Source organism: Pinus tabuliformis, chromosome 3_1, assembly GCF_031772625.1.
Source record: "Pinus tabuliformis cultivar Carrire ecotype Pingquan chromosome 3_1, CPIR1, whole genome shotgun sequence".
Taxonomy (NCBI): Eukaryota; Viridiplantae; Streptophyta; class Pinopsida; order Pinales; family Pinaceae; genus Pinus; species Pinus tabuliformis.
Window position 1 is genome coordinate 352,658,261 of NC_142301.1, and position 9,528 is coordinate 352,667,788.

A 9,528-nucleotide genomic window follows, 5' to 3' on the forward strand; every position below is an offset into this window, starting at 1 on the left:
GGGGAAATGGTCATATTTGAATTCAAAATTTTCTATAAATTACAGGTGGAGGCCCAGTGAAAAACACTTGGCATTTTTAGAATTGAGTTGTTGAGCTCTCAGGTACACATGAACCACGGAAACTTCAAAGCTTTTCTAGCCAGCTTAGTATTTGAGACATTACCAAAGGAGACATAGGATTTATTGCATAACATCATGTTGACACCTGTACAAGCTATGGATGCCGAAGGAGTGACAACCAAGGGAGATATGCCGAAGGTTGTTAGGGAGGCAGAGGGAGATGCTCCAGAGGTTGCAAAAGTATTAGCTGAAGTTCCCAAATCACCATGGATGCCTAGACCAAAGCCGACCCCAACCAAGGAGTGCATGAAGGATAAGAAGGGAAAGTAGGCTACGCTACTAGTGCACATTTCACCAAGAAGAAACCCACTGAAGGATAAGCCCACCACACAGGAAAAGGGAAAAGCCATCAACCGAGAGTCAAAGGAGGAAGAAATTGAAGACATCCTGATGGATGATGAGGACATGGGGGTAGAAGTGGAGGAAGTTGAAGTCTAGGGTGCTTACCCTATCACTAAGTAGCCTGAGTGTGTCCCTCCACACAAGGACAAGACCAAGGTGCCAAAGGACATTGATGAGAGAAAGGTCCCCTTGCAAACCCCTCTATTGTTGGACGAGATTTTCTTTGAAGGACCGCACTTGGGGTAGGTTCTTCTGTTAAAATTGGAAGATTGATACCTAGCTGACCATGAGAAGTTCTCGCACCTAGCGACAGAGTAGCTAATGCCCCACACTATTGACATAACCACCCGGATGATTGCATTGGAACCGTGGAAGTGGATCAGGGGAGTAGACAAGGCAGGTCTGATGAACCTGCTATGGGTGTTGCACTATAATTATAACCCCATTACATTATTGGTAATCAAGCAGATACTATTCTTGGTGCATGATGGGTGTCTGTGGCTGGAGAAGCCAATACCCATCACTGACGGATTGATGCAGAGGATCACATGGTTGCCCTATGCATGGGAAAATCTGGCCACGATGTTTGGCAGAAAGGGAGGCAAGCAAGTACTCATGGAGGCCATGAAGGAGAAGTTTAGGCTCGTGAAGGAGACGTGAGGCTATGCAAATTTTGGTAGGAAAGGTTATGAGGAAGTGTCGCGTAGATGAAGTGTTGGCACTAGTCGTTGCTCTTGCAGCACAATGTGTTGAAGGAGTCCAGTTCAATTGGGTGCACTGTCTCTGCAGTGAGTTTCTTTAGAACTACCACGAGGCACAAGAGCTCAGGAAGACCTTCCACTATCCGTGGCCCTTGCTCTCTATTATGCTGGTAGCCCAAGAGCTACTGGAAGATGATCAATTCCCCTTGGTCTCGCGGGACCTGCTAGAAGCAACAAAGTACACTTCACTGTGGGTGACCAAGGATGCTCAGTGGATCAAGGACAATAATATCTCCTAGATATTAGTGGAAGTGAACATCAGCATGGCCATTAATCAGAAACTGCAGTTGTCGCCTACTGTGTCTTCCAACCTATAGGGGTACGTAGAGTTCAAGGCTGACTTTCACTATGTATCGATTAGGGCATGGAAGGAACCTACACATACATGGTATGACTTGCCTTACTTGGCAACAGATAAAGCAACTAATGCATTACTTGATCGGTGGTCGATAGAGTGGTGCACTACCTCAGACTTGGCGGTGTGGGCAAGAAAGTCCATCGCGCAACGCAAAAAGGAGGAGGCCAAGCTCAATATTGTGTAGCTAGCCGAGAAGAGGAAGAAGGGGGCCACTAACAAGGCCCACGCATAGATCGATGCCACCTAGCAGATAGAAAAGAATATAGGTGAAATAGAGCGTGGCTTTGACAAAGGTGCAAGGTTGCCTTTGCCTAAGAAAAAGGAAGAAACGGACGAGAAGATAGAGCAGCATGGTGTGGACTCGCAGGCGACATCGGCCCGCATCAGGCATCCAAGGGAGCAAGGGAAAGGAGCATTGAGGAAGAAATCCAAGGCCAGTAAGGCATCGTTGGACCCAATCACCCTCAAAGAGGGAGATTTGCATGACATTGGAGACACGGTTCAGGATGTCACCCCGGAGGCACTACAACAATTCGAGTGGCAACAACAACTACTATTGGGGGCCCTCCAGATAGGTTTGTAGGAGCTCCAAGCCCACACATCATAGGATGACACGGTGTCCACCAGCCTCGATATGGGTATTTGTTATGAAACTAGCTCAAAAAAAGATAGAAAAGATAGATCAACGCCTTAGAATTCAGCCTCTTCGAGGGGGCAGCCTCCTTTACATTACACAAATGAATGATTCTTTGATGATTCAAATGACGAAGCCTCCTTTCTATATATAGGAGTCTAACGAGTCACAATATAACCCAACTGACATAAAAATAATAATATAAAGGCACAAAAATAATAATAGAGGGATTCTATGGGGCACAGTAATAACAATATGGGGACAATAGGGGAAAAACAATATTAATGAGGGATACAACTACAATAGTAATGGGGTAATCACTAATATTATAGGGACCTAACATGCACCTCTCCTTCGAAAAAGTGTTGTCCTCAACTCTTGAGTAGTTCTAGATGCTTCTATATAAAATTCTCATCCTCCCATGTGGAGTCTTTAGCGGATAAGTTCTTCCACTTGATGAGATGCTCTGAAATTGATCGATTTCATAGCTGTCGAGTTCATGTTTTGGTGACTGCTTTCAGTTCCAATATAATTTTTCCTTCCTCTTCAAATTCTGGAAATATTGTTTGAGATGGGAGCTTGTCGACTATAACCTTCTTTAATCATGAAGCAAGGAAAACTGGGTGCACTCGAGAAGCTGCAGGAAGCTCCAATTTGTATGCCATAGTACCAATGTTTTGCAACCCATTTTATGGATCATAATACTTTGGTGATAATTTATTATCCTTCTTAGCTTGCATGAGGTACATTTGTTTATATGGTTGTAGCCATAGGAATACCCAATCACCTACATCAAAACTTCTTTCGTTGCAATGTTGATCTGCCTGATGTTTCATTCTATTCTGCGCCAACACAAGGTTATCCTTTAAGAGTTTGAGTACTTGTTGTTGATGCTCGATATGATGTTCCACTGCTTGAACCTTAGAATTTTCTCTTAAATATGATGTGATGGATGGTGGATGATATCCATAAAGTTCCATAAATGGAGTCATTTTTGTTGCTATATGGAAGGAAGTCTTATACCACCATTCAGCCAGAGGCAACCATTTGACCCATTTTGTCTGTTTATCAAATACAAAGCAACGAAGATATCCTTCCAAACATGTGTTTACTATCTCAGTTTGCCCATCATATTGAGGATGATAAGATGAGCTATGAGCTAACTGAGTACCCAGACAACAAAATAATTCTGTCCAAAAAATTCCAGTGAAAATGGAATCTCTTTCACTTACAATAATCTTTGGGTTTCCATGTAGTTTTTGAATTGTTTCCATAAATGCAGTAGAAACTGTACTGGCTTTAAATGGATGTGATAATGAATGAAATTGTGCATACTTGGTAATTTTGTCAACTACCACCATGATGGCACTCTTTCCCTCAGACTTGGGTAAACCTGTGATAAAATCCATTGAAACCTCCTCCCAACATTGGCTTGGAATGGATAAAGGTTGTAAAAGACCTGAGGTCTTAATTGTTTCAACTTTATTTTATTGGAAAAACAAACATTTTGCCACAAACTTTTGAATATCTGATTTAAGTCCATCCCAAAAAAATTCCTTCTTAACCCTGTGCTAAGTCTTTAAAAATCCTAAGTGCCCTCCTAAGGGAGAAGTGTGCAATTCCATAAGAATCTTTTGTTTGAGTTCGGAATTATTATAGAGGTATAAGCGATCTTTGTACCATAACGAATCATTTTGCCTGCTAAATGTATCAGATATAGTGGAATCTTGTTGTAACTTTGAATAAGTGCCCACACTTCTTCATCATTCTTCCATTCCTCCCTTGCTTCGTTTATCCAATCTGGTTGGATAATAGAAATGACGCACAACAATGCTTCCACATCCACATCCTTTCTTGAGAGTGCATCTGCCACCACATTTTTCTTCCCTTTTTTGTAGATGATTTCAAATTCATAACCCAACATCTTTGTGACCCACTTTTCTTTCTCTTCAGAGGATAATCTTTTTTCTAAAAATTATTTAAGGCTATCATGATCCGTTTTTACCTCAAGGTGTCTTCCCATTAGGTAGGGTTGCCATTTCTTAATTGCATGTAATATTGCCAACATTTCCTTCTCATAAATATCTTTGTGTAGAAACTTTCCCTTGATTGGATGACTTTCAAAAGAAATTGGTCTTTCATCTTGCATTAAAATAGCATCAATTCCATTTCCTAAAGTATCACATTCCACAATAAAGGTTTTTTTGAAGTTTGGTGTAGCTAAGACTGTTGCTTGGCACATTGCCTCTTTAAGATGTTCAAAAGCCTTTGTTGCTTCTGGAGTCCATGAAAATGCATCTTTCTTCAATAATGTAGTTATAAGTGTTGCTATTCTCCCATAATTCTTAACAAACTTGTGATAATACCCTGTCAACCCGAGAAATCCTCACTGATGCTTTATGGATGTGGGGATTTTCCATTCCTTAATGGCTTTAATTTTACTAGGGTCTACCTTAACTCCTTCATGAGATACAATATGACCCATATATTCCACCTCTTGTACTCCAAAGAAACATTTGGACCTTTTTGCATATAATTGTTTCTCCTCCAATAGCTATAGCACCCTGTCAACATGTTCAACATGATCCTTCCAAGATTTGTTGTAGATTAGTATATCATCAAAAAATACTAACACAAATTTTGTAAGGAATGGTTTGAAAATGGAATTCATCAAACCTTGAAATGTAGAAGGTGTATTGGTAAGGCCAAAAGGCATGACCAAAAAATCATAATGACCCTCACGATTTCTAAATGTTGTTTTCAGAATGTCTTCATTCTTCATTCTAATTTGATGATATCCTGAATGAAGATCCAACTTGGTGAAGTAAATTAATCCATGCAATTCCTCCAGTAATTCATCAATGACAAGAATGGGAAACTTATCTTTAATATTGAGCTTGTTGAGCTCCCTATAATCCGGATGCAGGCGCCATGATCCATCCTTCTTGGGCACCAATACTACTGGAGCAGAGAAGGAACTTTAACTAGGTTGAATTATACCCACCTCTAGCATTTCTGCAACCATATGTTCAATTTCATTCTTTTGGGCATAGGGATATCTATGCGGTTTGATGTTTGGAGGAACACTTCCTAGAATCAGATGAATAGCATGATCATGATCACGAATAGGTGGGAGACCTTTGGGAGTCTCAAATACCTTGGAATGATTGTCCAAGACATTTTGGAGATCTGGAGAAATAAATGATTTCGATGTGGAAACATCTAGTGAACATAATTGTGCAATTACACGTCTTTGTTCCTTTTTTAGAAGCTTTGTCATAGCGTTAGAGCTGATTATGTTTCTCGGTTTCCATGTAATACCCCTTAATTCAACTTCCTTTCCTTCCACAGAAAATTTCATGAAAAGTTCTTGAAAATTAAAAGCTATTGTACCCAAGGATTGTAGCCATTGGACTCCTAGTAGAACATCAGCATCTCCCATTGGAATGGAAAGCATTGGGCTAGTTAATACATATTCTCCCATGGATAGCTTGATATTATGGAACTTTCTAGAACAATTTATCATTCCTCCATTTGCAAGCATCACTTGACACTCTGGTGTTGGATATAGGAAGCAATTCAATTCTTTTGCTATCTTACAATGAATAAAATTTTGGTTACTCCCTGAATCAACCAACACTATTACCTTTTTCTTCTTGATTTGTGATTCTATCTTGATGGTTTGAGGAGTGGTAATTCCAGCTAATGCATTACAAGATATAGTCAAATTCATTTCTTCTTTATCTAGGCTTTGTTCCTAGAGTATATCCTCTTCTTTTGACCTTTCTTTCTCCTTTTCTTCTTCCTATTCACAATATATGTAGAATAATTTCTTCTCAACACACTTATGGCCTTTAGTGTATTTGCTATCACAGCTGTAACAAAGCCCTTTTGCTCTTTTTTCTTCCAATTGTTGTGGTGTCAACCTTATATGTTGTGGAAGGTTAGGGGTAACAATACTTCCATCTTTATAGTTGTGAGTGGTATGCTTCCTAGTTTCCATAATTTTGCTTTCCATTTTTCTTGCTAACTTGAATACCTTCTCTAATGAATCAGGTTCCCAAAGGCAAACATCATGTTGGATATTATCCTTTAAAGTCCCTATGAACAAATCAATCTTATGCTCCTCGAGAATATCTTTTACCCTTATGTTCAATTTTTGGAACTCCTCAAAGTGCTCCATTGTTGAACGCTTTTTCTTGAGACTTATCAATCGGCTAAAAAAGTGTTTCTTTTTGTATCCTCATAATGTGCTGTCAATTCTTCCGTAAAAATTGCCCAAGTGATAATTTGTTTACAGGAGCAAATCCATTGATACCATACAAACTGATTTGGTTCCAAATATAAAGTTGCAATACATACCTTTTGTGTGTTTTGCACATTATTGAGATTGAAAAATTGCTCCATCTATAATATCCATGTTGCGGGATCCTTGCCATAAAAATTCCTCATATCGACTTTTGGAATATGGTGGGTCTTTGATCCAACATTAGATTTTATGAAATCATGATTAACATTTCTTTTGTTCTCATCATGAGTTTCCTTTACTACCCTTGCACCATTAGTAAGTATTTCTTGTAGAAAATTTGTCAAATTTGTCTTCAAATCTGTCTTCAAATTGTCCATCTTAGCTTCCACATCATTCATCTTAGCTTCTACATCTTTCTTTAAACCATCCATCTTAGATTCTGTTACTTTTTGTGCCAGTGAAATTTGTTGCACTTGGTCTCGTAATTTTGATATATCATGTTGCATTTCTTCCTATTCTTCATAAGTCATGCTAAATCTTTCAGGTTTCTTACTAGGTGTTTGCATTTTATTTCCTCAAGGCTTCAGTTACAGATAATAATTCTCTACTATGCCCTTTGAATTCTTTCAAAATAATTTTTCAAACCAAGCTTAAGGAAAAATTTAAGAAAATCTAGAGACCTTTTTTCACTTTGTAGGAGCTCGATATTGCCTCTGATGTATCTTTGTAATTTCATATCATCCAGTTCTAAAATTGTACCCTACAGTAGCCCTCTGTGTCCTCTTTCCAATGCCACCAGTTTGATCGAATTTAGATTCTCCAAGGTAGAATTATGCACAATCTCCGAAGATGACCTAATTATAGATCTTTTCAGAAGAGCGAACTTGTACGAAGTGCCACATGTCACTGTTTCAACCTTAGGATCTGAAAAATATATACAGGAAACTACAGTCCATTCTCTTTCTATAACTTCTTACAAAATTTCAATCTGATGGTCAAAGAAAACTCTATGACTATTTTCCCCAAGTCACCTATTTGGAATGTAATTCAGGAGTTCGCAGAAATGGCAACTTCCTCAGATCATATCTCCGCAAATATAGTGCGAAAAGATCTGAAATTCAGACCTGCAGTTCAAAACGATTTCAACCCAAATGGGTTTTTTTTTAGTGTCTGAAACGTTGCAGAAAAAGAGTTATAAGGAAAATACCATGATGACTTGTTTGGAGTAGCGAAACCCTAGAATTCAAAGCTTTGATACCAAATGTTATGAAACCAACTCACAAAAGATAAAAAAGATAGATCAACGCCTTAGAGTTCATCCTTTTAAAGGGAGAAACCTCCTTTACATTACACAAATGAATGATTCTTTGATGATTCAAATGAAAAGACCTCCTTTCTATATATAGGAGTCTAAGGAGTCACAATATAACCCAGTCGACCTAACAATAATAATATAAAGGCACAAAAATAGCAATACAGGGATTCTATGGGGCACAATAATAATAATATGGGGAAAATAGGGGCACAAAAATATTAATAAAGGATACAACTACAACAGTAATGGGGTAATCACTAGTATTATAGGGACCTAACAGTAATTTAGAAGCTGCCGAGATGCTGCATGCGAAGGTCTCCAGCATGATAGTGTTGCCGGATGTAGCACTGACCACAGAGAACGAAGATGACAAGCCCACTGTCAGTGCCCTCAAGGGAGTGGAGTTGAATTTAGTTGTGCTGCAACTACTGCATGATGGACTGTTTGTGGAGCTGAGGGCCTGCGAAAACTGCACTTTACAGGTGATCAATGAGTAGAAGATTAGTAATGAACAGATGGCCATATAGTGAGACTTTTCCATCATCGTCATGACCGAGGTAACCAGCTGAAACAAGCACATAGTTCAAGTCATGGAGGAGGCATGTAGAATGGTCACAGAGTTGGCCATTCCTGAGGAAGAATTGGTCAAGGTGCATATTCGCAAGCTTTCTACAGGAGTGCGTGATGCTCAGACAGAGTTGGATAGGGTTCAGCTGGAGCTGAACCTACAGATTACAAAATTACAGTTGAAGACCCAGCCTTCATCTCCGCTAGAAGTAAAGGAGTAGCATGTAACTGCTATCACAGAGGCAATAGCGGTGGTAGACAATGTAGTAGTAGACTGCACACAACCTTTCGAATAGTCGTTCGAGGTCTCGACAAGCCTGCAGGAGGACCCTAATGTATAGTGGCTGCAGACAGAAGCGTGATAAATGCAGCAGTGCTATGATGAAGTAATAGGTACAATGTGAATTGTCGCTCTCACGCAGAGACTAGCGAAGTTGCAGGAGGTGAAAAAATTGAAAGAATAGGTCAATGCGACACAACATAAGGAGGTAGTATTGAAGGTGCACTTGAAGCCCTGGTTGGATGAGGCTTATTTGGTCACAGCCTCTATTGAAGGAAATATTTCTCATCTGCAAACAACTCAGTAGAAGCTTCAAGCTAATAGTTTAGGACCCGCAACTGAGCACTTGGTTGAATAAGCAAACCAAGCGGTTGCACAGTGCACTGAAGGGCGGACTAAAAAGGGTAGACTATCAGAGCCTTAAATCTTAGTGACCTACACCAAAGTAGGAATAGAGGGGGTAAACTGACATCACGACCATCTTAGGGTGCGGAAACTTGGTTCCACCATCCCCCCATAATGCTTTGGGTGAGACTTTGGCCCACGCTCTGCGGGCTTATGCCGAAATGGCCAATAGAGTAGAGATTTGTTTGCCTAAGTAACGCTGAACCTAGGTCAGGGCCCACAAATCAAACAAACATCTATGTCTGATAGTTTGAGTGGCCTTGTAGATGTTAGTTCCAGTCTTCACAGCCTGTCATTAGGGATCAACATGAGCTCTTACTATGTCTACTTTTTTCAAATGTTTTACACATGATAATCAGCACAAAACATGTCATAAGTATATTCGGTAGGAGTAGCTCGGAAAGAGCTTTCCAATGGTATATTACACTCCAAAAACCGTCTTCGAGATCAAAAGCTATGATCGAATGAGCGATTGACTTAAAGACCCTCCCACGCAA

At 39.7% G+C, this 9,528-nt stretch overlaps 1 pseudogene; it reads left to right on the top strand.

The window, feature by feature from the left end:
• Positions 1-8,276, top strand: part of LOC149187173 (cell division control protein 48 homolog E-like) — a 39,787-nt pseudogene extending 31,511 nt beyond the window's left edge.
• The last annotated feature ends 1,252 nt before the right edge of the window (positions 8,277-9,528 follow it).